The sequence below is a fragment of the Sciurus carolinensis genome, chromosome 12 (genome assembly GCF_902686445.1).
Source record: "Sciurus carolinensis chromosome 12, mSciCar1.2, whole genome shotgun sequence".
NCBI classification, from domain to species: Eukaryota; Metazoa; Chordata; class Mammalia; order Rodentia; family Sciuridae; genus Sciurus; species Sciurus carolinensis.
Genome location: NC_062224.1, coordinates 46353161 through 46379532, shown reverse-complemented (window position 1 = coordinate 46379532; position 26372 = coordinate 46353161). Strand labels below are relative to the sequence as shown.

General features: G+C 46.5%; 1 long non-coding RNA gene across 3 annotated transcripts in view; it reads right to left on the bottom strand.

The window, feature by feature from the left end:
- The window catches only part of LOC124962376 (uncharacterized), a 32878-nt gene extending 7050 nt beyond the window's left edge, over nt 1-25828 (bottom strand). For 2 of the 3 annotated variants that reach the window (XR_007104463.1, XR_007104464.1), the window contains exons 1-2: nt 25418-25828; nt 1265-1579 (exon numbers count right to left, since the gene is read on the bottom strand). This is a non-coding gene — a long non-coding RNA (uncharacterized LOC124962376). The remainder of the gene's footprint in view (nt 1-1264; nt 1580-25417) is intronic. The other variant, XR_007104465.1, reaches the window with a different exon arrangement.
- Nucleotides 25829-26372: the final 544 nt, after the last annotated feature.

Sequence of the window (26372 nt, the reverse complement as noted above, 5' to 3'; positions counted from 1 at the left end):
GATGAGCATCAGGCAGCAGGCCTAATCAGAAATTCAATACTCTCTATCTTTCTCTTCTATTAATGATCAGAGCAGATCTCTAAGCAGCACTAGCGTCAAGTTCACAGATTTTACCACCAGCCTGGTGCCCAGCCTGGTAATGAGGTTGCGAGCCTGGTGTCTAATTTGTAGGCATTTGGGCATCAGCGTGGCCAGCTTCTGGCTTCCTGGGCGTCTCTTCTATTGTTTCCAGCCCCCACAGAGAGATGGAGCCCATCCCTGGAGCCTGAAGCAAAGTCTCCAACAGCTGTGTGGGGCTCACGTTTCCCCCATCTCCTTCACAAGCTGCTCAGGCTGCTGTTTTCCTGTCTGCTTCTCTAATTCTTTATACATCATCCTGGTCTAATACATAAATCTTGGTTATCATTAGGGTGCTTACAGGCAAATGAAAGCCAGGTCTGAGCAAAAAAGTATTCGTTTTTCTTGCTTCCTTCTCTTTTGTCTTCAAGATCACTTGATCATGGCTCTCTGGACTGCTCAGGACATAATTGCAAAGGAAATAAAATACAGCAGCAGATTCTCTTTCTCTCTTTTCCTTCCCCTAGCGATACCCCATTTTCCTAGAGGTAAATGGCTTATAAACCCACTGGTCTTGACAGTGCCTCCTTCCTGGGGAGTGTGCACTTCCCAGAGGGCAGAACACCCAGCTCTGCACAAATGCTACCATTTCTGGAATGGAGGACACCAATCAGCCATTGGTTGGTTCCTGGGTCCCTTATGTCACAGTATTTGCAACGTCACCCAGAGGCTTCCCTGCTCTGGTCCAGTGGCAGTGCCACTGTCCCCCACACCCTCCCAAGTTCTTTCCTTCTGTCCCTCCTGTCTGATGCTGCAGACACTGAGCCCCAGCCCCCTCCTTTATATTGCCTGCCTGCAACCAGAAGATAGGGCCACTGTGTTCACCTGTCTTATCTCCAGACAGCTGCCTTTCACCATACGGGCACGGAATCCCTGAGACCCCAGAAAACAAGTCTGGGAAAGGCCCCATACACAGTGTGAGAACTACTTCTCCCCATCTCCCACTCTACGAGGCCAACAACAAGGCCTCTGCTGTCTTATAAAACCTGGATGCCTCACCTTCCACCTCCAGGGACCCACAAAAGGAGAGTTGGGGTGGCTAAGAAAGAGGCAGCAGAGGTAAAAGAGGGCAAAACATGTGCAGGGCTCACCCTCTGAGAGCTGAGCATTTGCAACCTACTGGAAAATACCAGCGATATGTACTCACCAGTTGGACCGTGGACCAACACGTCTGTACCTTGCGCTGACCTTCAGTGGGGAAATTTCCACTCAAGGTGCAGAAAATTCTTCGTGGGCGGTGGGAGCTGCCATTGATTTGGCCCACAATGGATGTGTGCCACCCTGGATTAGGAGTTTATCCCTTACTGTGGCCCCAGAACTGCGGGGGTCTGTGGCTGTTTTAAAGATGTGGAAATAGACTACCTGGTTAGGGTGGGAATTTGCCATCCAAAACCTGCCATCGTTTAGTTTCCTTTTATGGTCTCATCATTAGCCAGCTCCCGGGTGAGCTCCATGCAGCTTTCTGAAGAGGGAACAAGAGAAACATTAAACCAGTGGCCAAAGAGCACAAAAGTGTGCCTATTACATTCTGGCCTCTTCGGACACCCCCACGCCCGCAGACCACAACCAGCTCGTGCACCCACTGACTGGTTCCTCTGCCTTGGCTTGCACCCCGTGCAGCTGCAGGGGGAGCTTTGCTCTCGGGGGACCTGCTGCTGCCCCTCCTGGGAGATGGAGAATTTCATCTCTCCAGGCCAAGATTCCCTTGTTTATTTCATCAGTTCAGGGAGGGGTGATGAGGTCAATGTTATTCAGGGTTTTGTTTTCCCAAGGCTAGAGGCGAAGGTACTGTGTTAGACAGGAACACAGAGGCCTCAGCGTACCTGCCAGGAACAATAAATGAGTGGGCTATTCTAATTGTGTTTTCCTTTCTCTCTGAGCTCCTAAATTCACTGCATGAAGCAAACGGAGAAGAAATCTACTGCTACCCAAATCGGCCTCTCTGCCCACACACATTCCCCACTTCCTTAAAAGTTTGAAAGGAAAGGTTATTTTTAAAAGAAAAGAAAGAAAAGAAAAAGAAAGGAAAGTTGCAAAAATTAGTGCTCTGGGTTCGGGAAATCCCAGCTCCTATGGGTTAGTGTGGGATCCATGTATAAATTCCAGCTGTTTCAGTGTGTGCGATGAAGTACATGCTCCACATTCCAGCTGGAGGTCGACCCATCAGGGTTGGAATGGGCAAGAAGGATAACATCTCGAGCTGTTTAATTTTTGTCTCTGCTTCCCAGTGAGCCTCTGCTAACATTTCAATTCTTGGCCTCAGTTTGGATGGACTAGTATAAAGTTATTTTCCCAAGAAGCCGAGAGAACATTTGTGTAAAGAAGGTGTGGGGCAGATGGACTTGGCTCATGTTTGACAGAGAACAAGTTTCCACTTAGAGATGGACCTGCCTACCCCAGGCCCACACTGAATGAATCCCAGCTGTGCAGCCTCTGGCCCACGGACGGCCTTCCACCCACTCTGAAAGAAGAGCTCCTCCCTCCCTAATGTTGGGGCATTTGGGAAACAGGAACAGAGAACAGGTGGGTTATGGCCAGATGCAAAAATCTGACTACATGCCAAGAGGGCCCAGCCAACTCTAGAGAGCCCTTGGGGCTCCTCAAGATAAAGTCAGCATTAGTGCATCAAGGGAGGGAGCAATCGGTAAAGCAAACATCCAGTCAAAAGAAAAGAACCCATGAAACCATTAGAAGGTGCTTGAGAACTGTGAAGACCTTAGGTTGTTCGTGTCATCAATTCCTCAGTCCTTGTCAGAGTTTGTATCTGGAATGTTCCCGGAAGGTTCATGTGTTGTGGGTCCCCAGCTGGTAGCAATATGGGAAGTGGTGGAAACTTTAGGAGGTGGGGCCTAGCTATTAGAGGTGGGTCTTATTATTAGTGCCTTTGAAGGTAGTTTCTTGTCCCTGGCCCCTGGCTTCTCTTTCTCTATGCTTCCCGGCTCCATAAAGTGGATAGCTTTGTTCCACCACACCCTTCCACCATGATACTCTGCCTCACCTCAAGCCCAAGGCAATGGGGCTCGCTGACCATTGAATAAAACCTCTGAAATTAAGAGCCAAAATAAATCTTTCCTTATTTAAGTTGTTTTTCTCAGGTATTTTGTCACAGAGACAGAAAGCTGACTAACCCAGTCCCATTGGCCAAAATCAGCACCAGTCTTAGAATTCTAAGAGATAAATCTGAATTCCAGTCCAGTGTAGGCCTTTAAGTAGAATCACCCTACTCTGGTCCTCAGTGTCCTCTTAAAATAGGAAGTTGGAGTCGATAATCTCTGTAGTCCCTTTCTAAGTCTTTCTAAGACTTCAAATTTGGCTGTGATTCATTTGACCAATAAACAACTTTCTACTGATATGCATTAACACAATAAATTTCCCCTGGGTAGTATTTAACTCACTCTTTCCCCAGAAATGGAGAAGTCAGATACCAATGATTAGATTACTATGAACACCATTTGTGTTATTGATATTTGGATAAACAAATGTAAGTACAGAACTGATGAAATTTTGTTTGGATAATTTCTAGGTAATGCCTTACAATCACTTAGCAGAGACTCAACACAACACTCAAGTCCATCATTTATCTACAGAAATTTCTAAGCAGTGCTCTGCAAATAACTGCTATTACAAATACAAATTTGAATCTCCTGGAGGTCTCAGTCAATCACTTAGCAATCATAGCTTAGCATGAAGGTCTAAGAGCTTCCACCTGAACACACAGGCCCAGGCCATTCCTCAGTCTACTTCACTGAGGGATGTAAGCAACTAGCCTCCAATTTGGTTAGCAGATAGGCCCAGGTGATCAAACCCACTACTTCATCCTCAGGCTCTGGTTTGAAATAGTGGTGGACTTGGAGATTATAATCAGAGATGGTTACTCACTGGCCTTTAAGAGAGAACTAAGGGTCCTTCCGGCCTTCAGTGTTTCTATTTCCCTAGAGCCATATACCTGCTCTTTGATGGCTGATCTTGGCTATGCATGGGAATTTTAGAATTCCAGTAAATAATTTCCGAACACAGCTCTGTGATGCTCTCTAAATCATTTGCTCATTCATTTTTTTAAATACATGTATCAAATACCTGTTTTTTCTCTGTCAGCAGCCTATTTAATGGCACCACACTAATGAACAAAACTAAATTCTTCCTCCATGAAGTTTATAATCTAGCAGGGGAGACTTTGCAAACTGCCTGTGGGTTATCAATTACCAACTCCAGGGAAAATGGGGAGTTGTTGGGTTATTATCTGGTTGAGGGTAGGAAAATTCCATTGCTCGGAGGTGGGATTCACAATCACAGTGGGAAAGAGCTGGCTGAATTATTATATGAGTCATCTGAAATGAAGCAGTCCTTGAGGACAGGGCTTGGGGACTGAGCTGGGTCTGCCATAGATGGTGTAAAGGGCATAAAGGACTCAGGATTATAGGATGAGGTGGCTGACTATAATGGGACTAGAAAGCTTATGTGAGAGGTAAAATCGAATCGCTGACTTTGCTTCTCCACACATGACTGAAACCCCAAGCTTAACTCTTGAGGGAGAAAGTCATGGCCACTGAGACAGCTGGGAAAATACTGTGGCAATGGCCGCTGTGTGATGCCAGGGAGGCAATGGCAAGGAACCCCTGATGGTAAATCAAAAGCAGCAATGAGATCACGTCCCTGCAGTGTTGTCTTGCTACCAAATCTACCTGCTTCTTCCTGCCCATTTCTAGAGTCTGATTTCAAGGTTTCCCACAGATTCTGTGAGCTACCACATATCTTTCCATGAAATTCCTTTTCTGTATAAACTAACAAGACTTAGTTTCTGTACTTGAAATCCAGATTCCTAACTGGTACAGAAATTGGATATTCCATTAAATACTATAAACATTTAAAAGGACTTTGGGGCATGTAACAACTGGCCCCCATCATGGGAATGAGCAATGAAAATGTCATATCATTTGCTGTTACCTTTATGAGCAACTTCTATCTCCAGATCTGGACTCAAATCAGGTCAAAGTTTGTTTTACACACCTTCTGGGGTCCCATGTTTGAGTTCCACATGACCTTTGGTAGATGAAAATGTAGCTGGTGATACCTCTCTCCAAGTGTCATATACTATGAGGAGTTAAAAAGATTAACATGTAGGAAGCTAGAAAAAATGTGAGTCTCTATGTAACCAAACATGAGGTGCCAGACTGTGAGTCTTCTTTTCAGACTCAGGAGAACCATTCTCAGCACTACATCTTTATGTTTTTATGTAGAAGGGATCTCTCATGTGTCAACTCTTCAGGTTCTCAGATCTGTAAAGCACTAGAATTAATTTGGTCAGGAAATAATCTATGCCATCTGGCTGTATTTTATATAGCTTATGAATCACTTCGAATGCTTTCTCAAAGAAGGTGGGTACACATACATTTTTAAAAGAGCAAATGATTCAGTAATATTTGATGTTCACTTTCAGAGTACAGAGGACTATACCCAGTCTTGTACAGTTGGGAGGTTAACAGAGGCAGGAGGATGGCAGAAATGTGCAGGACTTCATCTCATATAAAAATATGACATACTCCTTCAACAAGCAAGGCTTCATGAGAAAATATCACATGGGTAGTGCTGTGGTCTGAATGTCCAGGCTTCTTCAGAATCCATATGTTGAAATTCTAGCCCCCAAAAGGCTTGGTATTAGCAGGTGGGACTTTTGGAAAGTACTATAATTTGCATCTTGAATGTCCCCCAAAGGTCCTCAGGGTGGTATTATTGGGAGGTTGTGGAGCCTTTAGGAGGTAAGGCCTAGTGGAAGGCACTTAGGTCATGGACATATGCCCTCAAAAACAGTTCTGTAGCTTCTTCCTCTTTATCTTTTTACTTCCTAGCCATGAGGTGATTGTTTTTTCTCTACCACAGATTCCCACCATGTGTGCTGCCTCACCACAGACCCAAAGAAATTGGCCCAAAGGATCACAGACTGAAACCTCCAGAACTATGAGTCAAAATAAACCTTTTGTCTTTAAAAAGTGATTAGCTCAGGTATTTGTTATAGTAAAGGAAAACTGACCAACACACAGGGGTGATTAGGTCACCTCCTAAAGGTAGAATTAGTGACCTTATAAGATAGACCCCAGGCAGATTGTTCATCCTTTCCACCATGTGAAGACACAGTGAGAAGATGGTGGCCATCTATGACCCAGGGAGTGAGCCCTCAATGAGACACTAAATCTGTTAGCACCTTTATCTGGACTTCCCATAGCTGTGAGAAATAAATTTCTATAGTTTATAAACAAAATACAGTCTCTGGATTTTGTTATAGTATCTCCAACAAACTAAGTCAGAGAGTTATACCAACAAATAAGGTAAGTCTTCAGAAGATGGAAGCGCTGGGGGGATCAAGATGTTGTCACAGATATTGAGATGAGATTCACAAGAGACCACTTAAAAATCTCCTACCTGCCTAAGATGCTAATGCTGATGTCCGATGACCCTTATTGACCCGAGGTCCTCCTATTGGTGCACATGAATGGTAGAAGCATTTTCTCCAGTCAGGTCTCACTGAGGGTTATGAAGCTGCATCAGTGTAGAAAAGCAAAATCCAGGGATTCTGAAGAGATGGAAGGTTTCTCACTCTTGGGAGCCACACAGAGCCCTATGTCTGGGGAGTTTGAGGCTACAATAGTCCTCACAGCCTTCTGTGATCCAAACAGAGTCAGAGAGAAGAGGGGAAAGACTGAATCTACACATCCCTCCGGCTCTGAGGACATCAGGCAGACACTGGAATGTGAGCCCCAGAAGGTATCTGGTTATCCTTAGTGGTCACTGTTGAATGTCACTGATGGAATCAGAGCAAAGAACACGGTGACAGTATTTCTACCTGATCAAACTTCTCCCTTGTTTTTTAAGAGGTCCCCACCCAAGAGAGCATGAGCTCCCACCCAGGGCCACAGAACACTAATCTGGGATGGAATCTCCACTGTGACCATTCCAAATCCTCTGGAAGCAGGCTGTGATTAGGAAATGCCTCCCAAGTGCTTTGCCTTTAGAGTTTAAGGTGGTGGCTTTGGGTTATACGTGACCCTTATATTAAGACATTTTAACATTTTTTTCAGTGAATTTTTCTTCTTTGTAATTGGAGGTGAGGAGGAAAACTTCGTTCCCCTTGTGGCAGAACCATCTTTCATGCCATCAGCAAGGTTGTCTTGTGCCTCTTGCCAATACAAACTCAATCTGGTTTGGTTTATTTTTCTGACTGCCCAGCAATGGCCTCCTGCTTGCTCACAGCATCTAGGGGCAATGGTAAGCACCCAGACACACCCCAGGAAAGAAGGGGTTGCAGAAAAGTGGTTTCTAGCCGGGTTCAGAACTCTTCTCAGATTCAGCAATCCTCAGCAGAGAGATTTTTCCACCAGTTCCCAAAAGCTCACAGGAGATTTTACTTTGTTTTTTACAATTACCAAGGAAAAGAAAAATAAATCAACCTGAGTGAAAGCAGAAACCCCGCTCTCTGACACACGCACACAAACACACAGCCAAGTGACCACGCACTTTCTGGCAGCCATGACGCGCCCAGTACAGAGCTGTTAACGAGAGAGAGCTGGCGTAATGGGCCTGGTGGACATTTTCCTTCACTCTGCTCAATTCCCCAGGCCTGTTCCTCATTGAATAAACTTTCTCATGAATTAAGGTCTTGAAATTAAATATATAGATCCCAATGGGCGGCTTTCAAATTCACTAGTCGGAGTGTTACACAACTACTGGTTTTCAACAAACCCCGCCGAGGCTGCTCAACACCAACACCGTATATTGTTATTATGGTCCAGGCCTGTAAACAGTGGGGTACGCCCTGGACGCCTTTAACTTGTAACTCAATTCCCCTGGTGGCTTTTAAGGATTATTGCTTATAGTCCAGGGACACATGAGAAGGGGACTCATGAAAAACTCTCCAAAGTCCTCCTTAATAATCTATTATTATGAAAGGTCATGGCATGTGTGTGTTTAAAGTTTGAAGATTTCCTAACTTTCCAGCAATTATTTTTTCCTCCAAATCATACCTGAAAAATCACTTCCCATGGAAAATATAATTTTACAAAATAGAAGTCATTGGAGAATTCCTAAAAGATCAACTATGTGCTGATGAGACTAAGATATTGAATAACAGAGCTGAGTTGGGGTCCAGAGTTGAGGCTCAGAAGAATATGCCTTGATAGGGTGAGAGGATACTCCAAAATGAACAAGTCACCTCACTTTAGTCCCAGGCCTGGGATGAGACTGGAGCAGCTGGGGACAGAGACGGTCCCTCCAATCAGCTCTGGCATGGATAAAGTGGGTCACTTGAATGGGTCACTGTGTTTCTGAGGTGTTCATTTCCCACGGGCCAATTTGATAGGGCCCACCTGCCTTTGGATGGGGAATGAGCCAGAAGGAGGGACACAACAAGAAGAGCCCCCCTTAAGGTGTTCTGGATGGTGGCTTGCTCTGAACACATTTGCTACATAGTCAAAGCACATTTAGCAAGTGGAGTACACCAAGAACCAAGTGTCAATATTTCCATTTGTGGAAGCTTCACCTTTGAACACTGAGTATTTCCCAAGCCATATCTCTTCCTCTGAGATCATGGGCATTTGGGCAGAGAAGGAGGCAGAGAGGACGGCTGCCTGGATTGAACTTCAGAGAAGGCTAAGAATATTATGGTGGATCCACGATGCTATCCAAGTTTTTAAATGGACCTGCTGGGAAAGATGACAGCTCAGAGTGGGTCACACATTTTAAGTTGAAAACGAATGCTGTTACTTGCTAGATTTATTGTAAGTTGAGCTTAAATGCGTAAGGCTAGGTTTTCAAATTTTCTAACTTTAATAAATCAAATACTCCTTTGAAAATAAAAATCCAGTCCAGTCACACGTTGCCCTGTAGCCCTGCCCAGGCCCATCAGGAGCTGCCGGGGTGTTTAGAAACTGCTTCCTCCCACCTCAGATCAGATCCCAACACCAGTTCTAGGAGCTGGGTGAAACAGTGATCCCAGGAGCTGTCATTCACCCAGAATCAGAGCTCCCAGAAGGTGCTCGGAGGGAGCCCAGGGCAGAGGGCTGCACCAGTTCAGGGCCACAGGGAAGGAATGCATAATGACGTGCCCGCCCGCCCTGCGGTCACTGGCCTTGTTCATTTTCCTGTCCTTGTCCCTGGAACTGATTAGCAGGACATGAGTAATTTACCCATTAGACCACCTCAGAAGCAGGTGGGGTGGAAAAAGCAATGGAGACAAATAAAAGTCTTGCATTTCACTATGCGAAGGCGGCACTTAAGTGAAATGAGGGTTTTTGGGTGCTTTTTTTTTTTTGGCTTTCTTTTTTTTTTTTCAGCTTTCTTTGAAATGAAACCACAGAGGTCCAAACTGCAGCCTTTTTTGTTGGCAAACACAAGGACTGTGGTTGCTTTTGTGTTCCCACCCCTTCAATTAGGGGGGAGGCTGTGTTTCTTCCTGAAATAAGACCTGCAGTTAAGCCCCTCCATCCAGGCAGGATGCACTTTCTGCCTGTAGCATCATTATGGGGACGGAAGAGCCCCTGGAGGGAGCCGGGGTTCCAGTGTGTGCACAGGTTTCAGAGCAGAGCCCCTCGCTGTGCTCAAACCCTAGGCGACAGACACCGCTTGGCTCCTCCCCTCAGCCACATTCTGAGACTAGAGGCCCAGAGAGAGTGGGCCAGGCTGGGGTCCCCAGTGCCATTCAGGTTTGCGAGACCAAAACAGGAAGAGGCAGCCTGTGCTCCGTCACCAGGGGGTCCTGAGCAGCAGCCATCTGGGATGATCCAGTTCCCTCTTCTAACGGGCATTCACACCTAATTTTGGGTAAAAATATGTGTTTTTGAATTTATAGCCAGGCTTTCCCCAGCTTCCTTCATTAACCAACGGTTGTTTTAAGGGGATGATGAGCCATGTCTCCCCGTGGTCGTGCCAGCTCAGGCCCTGTCCCCTCCCCAGCGCCAGCTGTCACCTGCACCTTTAATAACATCAGGAGGGCCCAAGATGCTGGCGTCTGCTCCTGAAGCCTCATTTTAAGTGCTTTCTCAGAAATGTGGTTGACTGACTACCTGGAACGTCATTTGGAAAATGCTCGACATTTCTATAGCAGCACATTTGCTCATTTAGGAAAAAATGACGAAGAGAAAATGAGGACTCGACTCCTGGTCCAGCTCTTTCGCGCCTGCTGTCCTCAACCAGGGGCAGTCCTCCAGCCTCCTCGTCCTCTTTCTGTCCCCCCTCCGTCACTGCTGTCACGTTTCTAAAAGAGGAACACCGAGCCATGACCGGTGACTAGGTATTTGGCAGCTCCGGCTTTTGTCCTCCAGGGATACCTTAGTTCTGGGCTCTTAAATTGGCACACTTTGCTTTATTTTCTTTATAATAACTAAACTGCGTAAGAGGAGGAAAAACCGTTTTACAGTTTAACTCGAGGCAGTTATGATTGTGTGCAACATAATCCATTTAGTTCAGTGACTTAAAGAAGGGCTTAAAAAACAAATACCAAGTTTCTGGTCGATGGAGAACAGAAACAGGAATTTCTGGAAGGCAAGGGAAACAGAATTTAGGGACTCTCTCCTGCATATTCACATCCTGCTCCTCAGTGGAAGTCACACAGGCCTGATCTGAGGTTTCTGAGTTAATTGTCACTTCTAAATTGTTCTTTGGGGACAGAGGTCAATGTGTCTTTAGAAAAACAGATGAGCAGATATGACCAGAAGCAGTCAGAGAGCTGCCAGATAAAATGTAAGGTGGGACTACAGAGCCATCTCATGCAATATGTCCTCCCTGGTCCTGGGGTCACTCCACATGGTACTTCCTCTTCCTATGGATGGATCTTTGGCATACCAGGTCAACGAGCTCAGGAACAAGCCCATTGGAGCTGGAAATACACTTTTTCTAAGTCGTTTCTTAGAAATGCAGCCACATCCTCCCCTGCTCTCTGTAAGCATATGTGTGATTTTTAAGCTGCCATCACCAAACTTTCATGCATTTCCTTCCTGGAGGGTCACAGCAGCATCCATGGGATTGTGTGGATTGTGTCCCCTTCTACAAACTCAGTAGCCCTAACAGAGCTAAGATTGGGCTAGAGGTGTAGCTCAGTGGGAGAGCACTTGCATAGCATGCATGAGGACCTGGGCTCCATTCCCCGTACCAAAGAAGAAGGAAAGCCAGTCAGTCAGCTGGGATGGCACGCACAGACCGGGGCACTCTCGTCCATGCACTGGTACTGATTTATTAGCCCTCAGAACCCTGTTTGGGTTTTCTAGAACTGAAGTGCTGATAGGTTATCGATAGACCCTAAGGATTAACCTACAACGCTTTCATTTGCACTTAAACTGGGCTATAAATCATCTCAAATGAAAACCCCTCAAATCCAGCTAGTTAGCTGGTCTGCACCCCAGAACCCAGTGGGTGAGTGTGAGGGAAATTGCTCTATTTAATCCGCTGCAGATCAGATCACCCTCAGGCACAATTCATTTACATTATTTCCACATGTGAACTACAAAGACCTTCCCTCACAAAGTCTCTTCCCGTTACATCTCCAGACTCAGGCTCATCTCCTGTAGCAGGTTCTTCAGGAACTAGCTCCTCAAATCTGGTTCTTCTTGTGCTAAAGAACTGTGAACCAGAGAAACAACGACTGCTGCCCCTCCCCAGCCTCCAGTCAACCAATGATGGTAATATCAAGATAGAAAAGACTCCAATTTATACACTCAGTTCAAAATTAAGGGATCAGAAGCATTAGCATTGATTGGTACATAGTAATTTGAAAATCCAGTCAAAAGCATGTCTCCAGGTCCCGATGATAGCAAAGCCCTGCCCTCTAGAAGTGACTCTCAGGGGCTCTTGACTCTGTTTCTTCATAGGAAATAGAACATCTTGAATCTGAGTAGCCTTCTCGGACTGCTTTCCCACTCTAGAAAACTGGAGTCCAAAGGCCTCTTTTCATTTTGCACCTTTTCAGTTCAAGCTGATACAATGCCTTTAAAAGTTCTGTGGGTTACATATGAAACCACTGATGGCCAATTCCATCAGACAAAAGTCCCATTTCTTTCTAAGTCAGCTCTTTCTCTGCCTTTAGCATCTGACAAGATATTGTAGGTAACACCCTTAAAATACTTATTAGCCCTATTGTCTAGTTGATGAAGTCCTTAAGGTATGCATTTAAATCTCTTTGAAGCCCCTCTAGTACATCCTTAAAAACTTCAGAGAACTTTTCAAAAGGCTTACAACCACATGAACGAGATCATCATTCTGAGGCCAGGTGGTAAAAAGATTTGATCTTTGTCCATTTCTTACTCTGATGCTTTTACTGAAAGAGAATAGGAATGAGAAATACATTTGTTATCACAGTCAGAAAATGCTGGATCCTTTATATTTCCTCTGAATTGTGTTCTGCACCTTTATAGTTCCCTCCTGAGTTAATCTCTTATTATTATCCTTCCATTCCAGCTTACAGCAGCTAGAAGAAGCCAGAGGTACCTTCTATCTTCTTGCCTGGAGTCTCCTCGACAAGATCACCAGTTCACTGGGTGACAATATGACCAAAATTTCTCTCCGGCCTCCAGTAACATTTTCCTTCCTGTCCTCTAAGAGGTCATCAGTAGGATCTTTGGGGCACTTCCAGCTTTATTCGTAATCTTCTTGAGGTTCCCAGCTATTGCCCAGTACTTCATCTCAAAGTCAAAATCATGTGTGAGGTTTTTGTTATAGCAGCAACCCACCTACAAGTACCAGATTCTGTTCTGATTACCTATTGACACACAACTTAGTGTTTAAAATTCCAAAACATTATGGTCTGAAACAACAGTTTCATTTCTGTTGTTTTTCACAATTTTGTGGATCAGAAACTTGGAGAGAGTGCAATGGGGTGATATGATTGTATTTCTTCCACTGAAGTCACTTGGTGATACTCTGATGGTGGACAAGTTACTGTACAGGGGCCTAGATGGCTTCATTCACATAGTCTATGTTTTGGTAGGGGTGGCTGGAAGGCTAGGATCAACTGAGACTGTCAACCAGAACTCCTACATGTGTCCTCTCCAGCATGGCAGAGTGGCTGGGTGCATCACATGACAGCTCAAGGCTTCCAGAGAGAATGTTCCTAGAGAGTGTAGGAGCTGCCATATTAAGACTTGGGTCTAGAAACTGGTATAACATCACTTCTGTCATCTTTCAGTGGACAAAGTAGCCACAGATTCAAGGGCAGGCACACGAATTGTGTGGTTTTTTTTTTTTTTTTTTTTTTCTTTTTCATTGTTTAGTTTCACATATCAGAAAAATTTTGATAGAGAATTAGAGCATATTAAGAACACCAGTAGACAACATGGAGATTTATGGTTCTTAATGCTAATTTTTTCAGTTTTAAATTGTAAAATCATTTTAAGTTTCATTTTCTCACCACAGAAGAATAAGGAAATCATAGTGTCTACTTTGGGGTGGTCATGAATGTGACTGTCACTCTCATTCAGTAGTACAATGAAGATCTGGACATTTTATTGTACACAAATTACATCTAAAAATTGCTGCAAAATTATTTGAAAATTATCTAAAATTAATTGATTCAAAACAACTTGTTTGCTTAAAGAATTGAAATGACTGGGAGTCATTCTGGGGAGTAGAGGAGAAATTTTCCAGACTGGAAATCATACATTGATAGTATAATGTTCACTTTAAACACTACAGAGGTAAATGAGTTTTCAGCTAGGCAATTAGAGTGTCCTGAACTTGTCACAGAATTAGTGGTTCCTAAGGAGACATATGTATTATGTAACTGAAAAACGAGAATAAAAACACTCTGGTGTAGTGAATGGTCAAAAGTATAAACCACACATCTCCAGTCTTCCACACTTCTACATCATCTCTTCCTCCTTCCTATTGACTTGAATGACAATGTGAAGGCTGGAGTTGCAGCAGCCATCTTAGACCATGAGGAGTTGTTGGGAATAAAAGGCATACAGTTCAGATGAACAAGTTAGAAGCAATCCGAATCTCAGAATACAATATAATCCCTGAAATTTTAAAACATGAGAGAAAAGAAACCTTTTTAAGTCACTGTAATTCAGAACACTTCTGTCAATTACAATCCAATATGTAACAATAACTTTTGAGGGTGTAATATATCCTCAAGTAGCTCAGAGCTACAGATTGAGGAGAGTGTCCTGCACTTCCACAACCCATCCTACACCCCATAACCAGGGTTCCCACCCACACAGTCAATACAGGAGTGGTCCTGTCCTCCTTCCATTGTAAGAGCACTGGACTCACACTCTGATCCCATCACCTCCATCAGAACAAAGTTTCTGTCAGATTAAATCAGTCTTCAAGGCTCTCCGAGGATTGACCTTGATGCACCTCCTAGCCTGATTCCTTCCTTCTCTTCCACATCCACTCACAGGGGGACCCACAGTCCTGCGTGCCCTGTGCCGTTCCCACCCCCTACTCACACTCACACATACACACTCTCTCTGTGCCTCTCTCTCTTTCTCTACCAAATTCTACCATGTTTTTGGGACAAAGCTTGAATCTCATTTCCTCCGTGAAGAACTTCCAGGATCACAAAATAAGGACTTTCTCCCTTTTTTGAACTTGTACCCAAATGACTGTCCAAACCATTCATTTGACATCACATTCCACTGTCAGTGGAGGAATTTTGTTGTTTTTATTCCCCTGTGGTGTACACATCCTGTTCTTCAACTAGGGTAGGAGCTTCCAAAGAGCGAGGGACTGGATCACAGCTCTTGGGGTGTGTGGTGCCTCGCTCATCATGGCCAGCCTATTTTCAAGAGGCCACGCCTCTGGCACCAGCAGAGTCAACTGCTGGCCTTAATAGGAAAAGAAGAAGAAAACAGCAGTCCACCAAGCCACCTCCCTCTGGCTCTTGCACACCTCCCTGGCATGGTTGGCCTCTGTTCCAAGTTCACCATTGGTGTGTGTCCACCCTCACAAGATCACTTCCACAGGACGGAAGCCCAGAGGGCCTTTTGCATCCCTGAGCAACTTCCGCTTCCACTTTACCTGTGGACTGATACTGAACGGTCATGAAGATGACCTGGTTGCTTGGATTTTTTGTTCCTACAACAGCATTTTGCCCAACAATTGGGAACAAATATCAGGGAGAACATGAACAGAGAAATGAGAATTTCTCATTTGCTTCTGGTCCCTGAGGGAAAAATGCATGGTACCCTCTACCCAAGTCCTCTTGAGACCCCTTGCAATACCAGCCTCAGGGGACTCTGCCAGGACATCCAATAGCCCAAGAATAAGAAAAGCAGCCGAAGAAGGGCAAGAGTCTGATTGGAAACTTTGATCAAACTTAGCACTGCTTTTCATGAGCGCTGAAAGTCTGACACTGAGCAGAAGTGACACCCAGGGAGATTCCATTTAATGAGTTATTTGGCAAGGGTTATTTCTGAAATTAATTCTCCATCACTTCTAATTATTTTTAAATGGCAGTTATTAATCCATGAGGCTTGGGGAAGTGCTTGTGTTGGGGAATGTTCCCTCAGCTGCATCCAGGACCCATGCTGAGAGGCGGAAAGGCCCTGACCAAGGCTGGCTGGCGCCCGGCAAGAGACAAAGAAGGGGGCCCTGCAGCTCCTGCCCGTGGTGAGGACCAGGTCCAGGTGGACAGCCCCGTGCCTGCGGGTCTTCCAAGAGCAGTAAACAGGAGGCAGGAGGGGAAGATTCTGGCCTGAGATCATCTATGCCCAACACCAAACCCCAGACCTCCCCTCAGGCCCAGGTTTGGCCTTTGATCTCACTAATAATTTAATTTCATTTAATTCAATAAACCCACAAATCTGGCACCCAAACATATGTCTCGTCTGTGCAGAAGTTTCCCTGGCCAGTCCTCTGCACAACTAGCCCAGAGGAGGAGCTCTGGAAGAAGGATGGGTGCTACCATGGGGACTCAACCACCAGCCCTGCACACCCCCCCAGAGACAGTGGGCAGGGAGGGCACCTGAGTGCTGTCCCTCCTCTGAGACCTCAGGTGGAGGTACCCTGGGAGCGCTCTCTGGCCCGCAGACATTTAAGTCAGTGCGAGGAGAACAGACAGGCACCAAAACACATGGAAATCCGGTCAAACATCAGTGTGATGATGACCCTGGTCAGCACGCCTGTCCCCAGACCTCCCTGGGTGGTCCAGAGGAGAAGCAGCTTGACAGTCCTGTGCCCCCTCTACCACCCTTCTCAACTTATCAGTTGAGTTGCTTCCTCTTTTCAAGACGCTCTTTGTAAAGTGTATCATTCCTCCTCTGCATAGGGATGTTCTCTGATGAACCCCTGTTCTAACAGGAACCTGCATCTACCAAGGGCAACGTCATGATTTGGAACTAGAATGTTTCCCAAAAGCTCATGTGTTGAAAGTTTGGCCCTGCAATTCTCAGAGGTAGAGATTTGGGGAAATGATTGGATCATAAGGGCTCTGATTTCATCGATGGATAACCAACTGACAGGTTCATAATTGAAAGGACTATTGGGAGGTCGTGGAAACTGTAGGAGGTGGGAATAGTTGGAGGAAGTAAGTCACTGGGGGTATGCCCTGGAAGAGTATCTCTTGTCCCCAGGCCCCTTCCTCACCTTCTCTCTCTGCATTCTGATTTCCATGAGGTGAGAAATTTTGTTCCACCATATGCTTCCTGCCATGATGTTGTGCCTCATCGCAAGCCCACCACAGTGGGGTCAAGCAACTCTAAACTGAAACCTCTGAAACGGAGAGTCAAAATGAATCTTTCTTCCTTTAAGTTGGTTTTCTCAAGTATTTTATCACAGTAACAGAGTGTTGACTAATACAGGCAGGACATGTAGCTTGTTTCACAGTTCTTGTGGTTCCAACGCCCAGCACAATGCATAAGACATAGTAGATGCTCAACAAATGTTGAGCTAAAGGTGGTGGATGTTCCAAGCCCTGCCTTTCATGAGCCTCACATCACATGCCATGGTGTTCTGGGTCATCAGCCCTACTCCTCACCTCATTCTGGGGCTGTCATCACTGAGAAGATGGAAGGACAGGAGCTGTCCTTGTGCAAGCATCCTTTGCATCCTCACTTCTCACCAGTTGCTTTGTAGATTATAATTCTCTCTTTTCCTAGAAATTTTACATAAACATTTCTGCAAACTTGTAGCTTCAGAATCCTGAGAAAGATGCATCTTGCTGGGTGGCTCTTTATAAAGAGTCATTAGGTCAACTAGGATTGAATAAATATCAAAATGAACCTGATGCTGCTGCCTCAGTATTGCTGGGACCTTAAAAGAGACAGAATTTTTGAGTCCCTGGTGACCTTAGGCTGGAGTGCAGCTGGGGTCTCCTGGTCCTTAATAGGAGAGGTCAGAAGTTCTGACCTCTTTAGGCCTGACCTGGCATGTTACTGGAAAGAAGTCGTGATACAAAGGGAAATGTTGACAATGGCCTTTGAAAGGGGTTTCCAACCAGAGCCTGGAACAAGGTAGAGCAAGGACATGTCTCTAGGCTAGAGGCAGTTCTCCAAGTGATACCAGAAGGCAGAGAAGACAATCATAGGATAACAGATCAGAAAGCATGAACTGTCTCCTTGTCTTCCTGAAAATAGGCTCGAGGAAGCCTTTCTCAGGGGGCCTGAGGAGGCCACCCTTTGCAAAGTGTCTTCCTTGGACCTGCCTCCAACATTCAGAGCGGCACGTGATATTCTAATACGGGGCCTTGCCTCACCTTTGCACAGACTGAAAGAGGTCCTAGCAAGAGCTTCTGGATTCTGAAGCCTTTCAGAGCAGTTTGGAGGCCCCTAGATTGCTACTTCCTGGGGACACATGTCTTTGGAATTTGTCACTATCTTCCTGCCTTCGTTCCACAGCACAGAGCTGGAGAACATTTCAACTCAAGGCCCCAGGGCTGACGTGCCACTTTTTGTTTACTCTTGTTTGTTCATTTGTTTTGATTTCAGGATAATGGTCGAAGCATTTTCCTTTAATTCATGAAGTACTAATCATCTCACAATGATTTACACTTAAAAGATGGGGCACAAACACGGAAGGACTAAAGGTAAACGGATTTTGACATCAATATTAGGCCTGGGGTACAATTCTAGCTTCTTCTACCTGCCCGCGTGACCTTAAATAGTCATGTCACTGCTTGGGTCCTGGTTTCCACATCTGCAAAATGAGGAGTAGGCTGGGCCCATCTCTTGGGTCCCATCCCAGCTCGCGTCCAAGGGCACCCTGACACAAAGCTCCGGCTTCAACACCCACCCCCCCTGCTGGTTGGTATGTGAACTGCTTGCTCACCTTGCCAGTAACAGCTGATGATCTTTGAGGTTCAATGAAGCGATTTCTTCTCTCTAAAAGGTGCTTTGGCAAACATGATATCAGGGAGATATTAACAGGGTGTCCCAGAGAGTTATTGCTTTTAAACAGACTGTGGTCAGTCCACAGCTTCTGGAGCTGAGTCCAGCCTGAGTTGCTTCCGAGATCAGCACACGCAGAGTTAAGTCTTCAGGGACATCTGACAGACAAAATGTCTGTTCAACTCAGGGTGGACTCAGGGGTTGGGAAGCACAAATTGGAGTGTTCACGCTGGGCACACAGCTCTGGAGTAAGCTGGCCATGTGGCACGGAGAGCTGAGCCTGGGCCCCCGGCATGCTCGGGATGTGGCCGCTGCACGTGGGAAGGCAGGGTCCACTCACAGTCCTGCATCTCATTCCCCCTCCCTGCGAATGATCTTCATGGCTCTTGTTATCACCATTGCCAGCTCGACTCTCAGGTTTTATTTCTCAGAGGTGGTGTTTATTGATGCTGAACATGCTCCAGCCGCTGTGCAGAACATCTGTGCCACAGCTGCCACAGTCTGGCTGAGATTTTTGTAATAGTTTTGGGATGATTTGCTAGCACAGTACGTACAGTACTGGAAGGGCCATGTTCTGCTAGTCAGGAGGATTTAGGATAATTGGAAATTTCAGGGGTTTTAAGGCTGTTGTTGGGTGTGGTTCCAGGAAGGAAGTTTTGCTTATTTGGAGGCATATAAGGATCAACTAGAAACATTTGTAAATGTCAGAAAGAACTTCACATAGATTTACCCTCCCACTGCCCCCACAGAAACACCTAAGACTTTTTCTACAGAAGGATACTCTGTGGCACCTTAAATTGGGCATTGGAGGGGACTTGCTCTCCTCCATCTCTACCATCTGCCTCCCACCCTATCACCATTATGGCCCCAGGAAGGCTTGAAGTACAGGCAGCCACCTTTCTGGGACCATGAGGCAAGGAGAATATTATTCTACTCTCCACAGGTAGCATTTCTTAACATTTCTATACATCATCCCTTTTCCCCTATGGACATAGAATAAAATGAAACAAAAATCCCCTTAGGTCAATGCTGGAGAAACAAGCTCAGGGAGATTCAGTAATTTGCCCAAGGCCACAGAGCAGATTGTTTGTCTTAATTCATCTGGGCTGCTGTTACAAAATACCTTGGACTGAGTAACTTATAAACAACAAAAATGTATTACTCATAGTTCTGGAGGGAAGTAAATTCAAGACCAAGGCACCAGCAAATTTAATGACTGATGAGAGCTTGCTCTCTGCTTCAAAGATGTCTTCTTGTGTCCTCTTGAAGCAGAAGGGACAAGGCAGCTCCGCCTTTTATAAGGGCACTAATCCCATCTGAAGGTGGATCCTTCATGACTTAATCACCTTCACAAAGGCCTCATCTTTTAATACTGTCAGGTATTAGTTTTCATATGAATTTGGGAGGGACACCAACCTTCAGACTATAGTAGTGCTGGAATGTTCTAGAACCAAGTCTGCTGCAACTAAATTACCAGCAGGTGAGGTTGGCTTCTGTGCTAAACATCAAAAGCAGGTCCTTTTATGCTAAAGAATTTTCAAAGGCTACTTGGGGAAGAGGTTCTAACCTATCCTTTATTAACTTGTTAGCAAATCACATTACTTGTATACTTAAAATCCTGAATAGTTTAGATCCAGAATAAAAGGCGGCAGTATGTGGCACCCTGAGTTTTTAAAGCACTTTCCCTGTTCAATTTTCCTATCGGCCTTGCTTAAGGCACCAGGGGAGCTGAGAATGGAGGCCTACAAATTCCCAGCACCTAACTCTACATCTCCTGAAAAGTGCCTCTCCCAGAGGTGCTGGTGGTCAGAGCTCTTCCAGATCTTGCATGCCAAGCCTGCAGCATGTGTGATTGTGCCTACTGTGTGACAAGCCTGTGCCAGGAACACATGGTAAACAAGTGGGAAGTGGCCCCCATCTCAAAAACTGACACTGAATACATATCCATAGGTAAGCGCAAAGCAAGAAAAGGCAGAGGAGAAACAGAGGTGAGACCATGATAAGGACTGCACAAGACCAAAATAAGATGCTACAGAAAAGTGATGGGGTGTAGGTGCTGCTTTAAAGTGGAAGTTTCCAGAGAAGGCCTGGCTGACATTTGACCTAAGATGAGAACTGCCACTGGAAGATGAGGTGAGTGCCCTACATTGACATAAAAGCAATAACACTGGGAGAAGCTCGGCTTGTTTGAAGATCTCGGGGTTGGTGTACCGTGGCTGCGGGTGGGAGCACAATAAGGTAGGCAAAGCTTGGTGAGCCAGGGCTTATCACTCCAAGCGCGGGGGCAACCCATTGGTGAGTGTGGCAGCCGGGGAACCATCACTCTCAGGAGAGAACCTCCTGGGAGCAGAGCCAAGGGCCAAGGGCCTCCCTCCAGCTGCAGCGCCTCCCTCCAGCGTTTGACCTGAGGCCACATTCTACAGAGACCAGACCTCTATGGGGTTACAAGGGCTGGGACTACACTGTGGAGCACCCTGGTCAGCTGAAACAGCTGGTCAGACTTTCTCAGATCTGCACTGTGAGCCAAGTCTCTTCCCTCACCATGTTCTCTTCTTCAGCTGTTCCCAGGGATTAGACCAGCATTCTGGTCTGAAGGCTCTCCCTGCCTCCCAGCCCCTCTCCTTTATCCTCCACAGCTTTCCCTTAGCAAACCTCTTTCATTTCTAACTCCATCTCGCCTTCTACTTCCCAGAGAATCTGGCCTGACAGAGCAGTCTTTAAGCAGATGTGGGGGCTGCAGAATGAAGCAGATCGATCTTTCAGGAGCTGCTGCATGAACCTGGGGAGAGGAAGGGGGCTATAGAAGGAGGAGAAGATGGTATGGCTTGAGGATGCAGAGTTGTCAGGACTTTGAATTTGACAAGAGGTTGGTAAAAGAAGGAATCAAAATACGACTTCCAAATTTTTGCTAAACAGCATGATAGATGGAGATATTTTATGGTGGTGGGGAAAATCCAGTAAGAAGCAAACCTGGGGACAGATCCTCAAGACTTGGCCATGCTGTCTTTGAGGGATCCATTAGACACTTGGATAAGGTCCTAATTATCCTTTCACCCAGAGGAAATGCTGTCCTTCCCAACATTACCCTCTAATTTTGCAATTAGTATTAACAATGGCCATATAGTGAATGTAGCGCATGCTGGCACAGTGCTAAATCACATATATTGAGGCTTCTGAACTCAGGCTAACCATGTACTGTTAACAGCTGAGCTATGGGACAGTGAGAACATACAAACCATCCTACAACAGGGTGTGCCTCTTTCTGGTTATTTTACAACCATTGGATCTCTTATGATACACTCTTTTCTACCAGACAACATGTCTTGCCCATCTCTGAACTCTCCAGTACCTGGGGGCTTTTCTTGTGGAAGTGCCCAGGCAGTTAAGGGAATTAATTCCCAGGATCTGGGAACAGTTCTCCTTTTCAATGGTGGGGTCTGGCATCCCCAGCACTGGCTGACAGGGAGCTCCCTGGTGCCTCCTGCTGCCTGGAGGTAGTGGGGTGGGTTTCTGAGCAGAGTTCCCAGCAACCTCTTTCTAATGGTTTCTTGCTTGAACTCAGGCTTCTGGAAGCCTGGCTTTCACCTCTGCCCTGAGAGACTACCCACATATCAAGTCTAGGTGTCTAGTAGAGCAAGGACCACCAGGACCCAGATGGGAGAGACCAATAGATCTCAGCCCCTTCAAACTGGGAAGGAACCGAGAACCCAAGAGGCACCACGGAGTCTTCTCCAAAAATAACTTTTTCTCCTCCTTCCGGTGCCATGGATGCAGGAACTGAAGGCAGAATAGAAGCCCACAGGCTCCGGAAGCCCATGGATGCTTGCCGGCAGGAGCTGGAGAGTTTCAGCACCATCCTCCTCCTCCCCGGAAGAAAGCTCCCTTGTTCCAGTCGCACAAAGGATGGGCACTGAGCGGGCGGCAGGCCGTGAATGCTAATGGCCCTGGCGCTTGGAGGCATCGGCTCCGCGCCATGGGGAGGCCGGGAGGCCAGTCGGCGCCGGGCGCCGGACCGGCTCTAGTCCCGCACCGCTATGCGCGCCGCAGCCGTGCGCCCCCTTTCCAGGAATCAGATCCCCCAAAGGCAAGGCGCCGGCTCCTGGACCAGCAACGCCGGCCCGCCGGTGCTTATCACGTGGGCGCGCCTGGAACCTGAGAGAGCATCTGTCGCAGGCAGCACAAACGTCTAAACATCCGTGCAAACTTGGACCAACAGGTCCTGCCGGAATGTGCTAACCATCTGCTTTCCCTTAGCCGTTTTTTGAGCAAATTATGTTTATTATGTTAATTTATTTTACTGTCAACAACACGGAATGACACAGTTGCTGCTAAACAACATTATCACATATCTCGTTCTGGCATTTTTCCAGCAAGGCTTTTTCCCCCCTTTTTTGGTGAGCGCAACAGGAATAAATACATATTGAAACGTTGATTCATGCAAAATTGAGCCCAGGATGTGAAGCCATAGGTGCAGGAGCCCCTGGCTGCTCACTCACCCTTCCACAGAAGACTTTCTCTAGGACAGGGAGTGGCCATGGGTGAGACCCCAGGCCTCTGCCTGCCCAGGTCCTAGGGTACAATCCCACACTTAGCCAGGAATGTGCGTGGGGTTGGGAAGGAGAAAGGTTCTGGGGCATCTAATTTTCTTCTCAAAAAAACTCTCTCCCTCAAAAAATCCTTCCAGTTTCCAGATGGTCCAGCCAAAGGGACCAGGAAGGGTATATAACAGAGAGAAGATATGCCTGCAACTCACTGGGAACCACCCTCAAATGGAAACAGAGAGAGGGCGAGGATACTTCTCAAAAGGTACTAGGTGGTTGCACGGGGCATAGAAGATGACTGTTGTCCACAACCTCCTCACTCCCGGAGCTCCTGAACAAAAAAAGTTCAAAGTAGCATCATGCTGATGCAAATAGTTCATCAATTAGGTAATAAGCAACATGAGGTCAATGCAGTTTCCTAGGAGGAAAACAAGGCCCCAGACAGAGACCAGAGCCACCATTCAAAAAGGAACAGGGTTTCTTTCATTCAGTTCACAGGCCCAACTGAGATTTCTTCTGTGCACCCCAATCACGGACCCGCCTGCAGAATCAGGACAAGCCAGGATGGGCTCCCCTGCGTAATGGAAGGGAGCATTGCTTTCTGACCCCTCAGAAGCTGAGGAAAATCCCCAGGTGGAGTTTTCACAGCACAAATAACTAACCTGCTTGATCAAGAGATTTGGTAGCCAGGTGGTTGCTGGGTGTCCTTGCAAATATTTAGTTTCAGAGAATGGATCATGTTACACAGTTTAATATTTGGAGACTGGAAGAGCTGCAGCAATAAGCCTTCATCCCCACTTGTCTGCAACCACCACTAGACAGCCTATAAAAATGTGGGGCTCATGTTCACACAGATGGCTGTTGGTTTTATGGGCTGGGGGAGAGGGGCGGAAGAAGATGGTCATGGGGAGGCTGCCTAAAAGTCACAATGAAATAGGTCACAGCTGCTCAGGGACACAGCAACTATCAAGGTCCACCTCAGTCCTAGAGGCCCAATAAGGACTGGAGGGCTCCCTCCCCATCTCTGAAATGTGGGCAGCACTGTCCTCACCCAGACTCCTAAGGTTTCCACATCACCATCTCCTAGTCCCATGGAATGAACAGCCCCTGCCCTTGACAGATGACCTAGGTCTGGCTCCTGCCCCACTGGATCTCTTTGTTCTCTCCCTTCTCTGGGAGCCCACTTACCCTTGGGAAAAGATAATGAACTGGTTTACCCGAAAATAGGTGCCTGGATTATATCTCTTCAAGAGCCCTTTTCGTTTAATTGGGAGCTAAACCTTAAATCAAAGAAACAGATCTGTAATTGTGGAATGTTAGTAGAGGACATGAAAGAAGAGCAACTGATCCCCTGTGTTTCCGTGCATTCCAGGAACAAAAAGAAGAAAAGAGGGCTCCTTCGCTACCCTAAAGCCAGACGGGGCACTCTGAATTTTAAAAGCAATCTCCTTCTGCCTGGAAAAGGGATATGATTGCTAGGGGAGGGATGCTGGCCACAGGGTGGTGCTATTGCCCAGGGCGGACTAGTTGCCCTCAGAGCCGGGGGTGGAGAATGAGAAATAGCTCCAAACAAGCCCGGGGAGAGACGGGTAAATAGAGTGTGCTGGCTTTATAGGTGCTTCTAGCAGTGGCAGCTCCAGGGCACTGATTTAAAAACACAACGCGAATTCTCCGCATCATTCTCAATCTCTGCTATGGAGCTCTGCAGTTCTCTGATGATTGTGGGGGAGACTGGTTGAAACTGGATTAAGAGATTTTACAGTATGGTTCTTAGAATTGGACCGGTGGCGACATTTTCTATTTTCAGGTTTTAAAAGTGATCATAATAGGCTAATTTGGGCAGTGAGTGCTATCTTTCTCTGGGAGGGTGTAAAGTAAACCCCAAAGGCGGCCTGTTTCTCGGCTTAATCTGGTGTGGTATCTCAGCCTCTGTCCCCTGCGTTCCTTTGGAAAACGTTCCTGTCCCAGAAGGGAAGCTGCCGGCAGCTGCGCGCGCCCCGCCCCCTCCTGGCTCACTCCTTTGCTCTGAAAAAAAAAAAAAAGGCAAAATATCTATTGGCGCTGGGTTTGCTTCACAGAAAGTGATTACCACGTGTCAGAAATAAACTGCTGCTTTCCTTGTAATCACAGCTCACTTTGGAGAACAGTGACTTTGGATCAAAAAGGGAAACTATTTCAAAACCAAATGCTGCAAGCTAGTCTTCTCTCTCTCCCTCCCTCCTTCCCTCTCTCTGGATTTAAAAAACAAACAAAAAAGTAAGTCAGTATCTTCTCACAACTGCAGCTGATTTCCTGTGTAAACGAAAACCATGTGATATTCCATAAATGCTTCCAGCTCTAAATTACAGGAAATGAAAACCATCATGGAAAAGGAAAACTCCAGAATCAATTCCCAGTTCAGATACCATTACAGCGACATTTCACTGGGAACGGCGAGTGGCCTGCACATACCTGTAGGTAATTAGGGCCACTGCTCCTGGTCGGCCCCAGTACTGTCTCCTGTGCGAAGAGAACCCGGGTGGCAGGATCACACCCACTACGCATCGTCTGACAACTCGGCCTTTCAATTAGGAACCGAGCTGAGAAAAGTAGCCTTTTCTTTATGCACGCCTCGCTAAGGTCAGGTTATGACCTCTCAACCGTATTAAATCGGCGGTGGCATCCATATTCATGAAGGCTAATTAACTCTGAAAGGCCCGGAGGGGCTGGCCCTCACCTGGCGGCCGAGCGCCGCTGTCTGCGAGGCACAGGGGTGGGTGGGGACATTGAGCCCCTGGCCCCTTCGTCCCGCGGCGTCTTCCAGAGCGGCCCGGCCTCCCAGCTGCTCCTGGGGCCAGGCCCACGTCTGCTCCTGTGCGCAGGGACAGAGCGTCCCTGGGGCGCCGGGACCATCCGGGCGAAGGGAATTAGCCGCGTCATTTGTCGCCAGCCTAGCAACATGTGCTTTACTTAGCCTGGCCCCTGCGCCCCAGGCCGAATGTGAGAAAGGGAAGCTAATTCAAAAAGGGCTTCTAGACTTGGGGCTTTGCTCAGCCTGCAGCTGGGAGACAGGGACCAGTCCTGTACAGTCCTGGGCAAGTCACGCCACCTCTTTGGGCTGTGTGTGCTCTGCTGTGATGTGAGGCTGTTGGACAAGGGAAATGGCCACGTCCTTTCCACTTACAGACACATCTGTAGAGATGTCTCTAACCACCTATTTTCCCTAGCTTTGTTTGAACAATTTTTAGCTCCTGATGAGCCCAGAAGGTGCTGAGGCTCCCAGGAGGTGACCAAGTGTGGGGAAACATTTTCTACTTCTTCCTATATGGGTTAAGGTCCTTACATTTTATACTTTAAAAACTAAAGTATGAATTAGCTTAAGCAAACTAGAGCAAATTTGTTTTACAGATGGAGGGATTGCTCATGG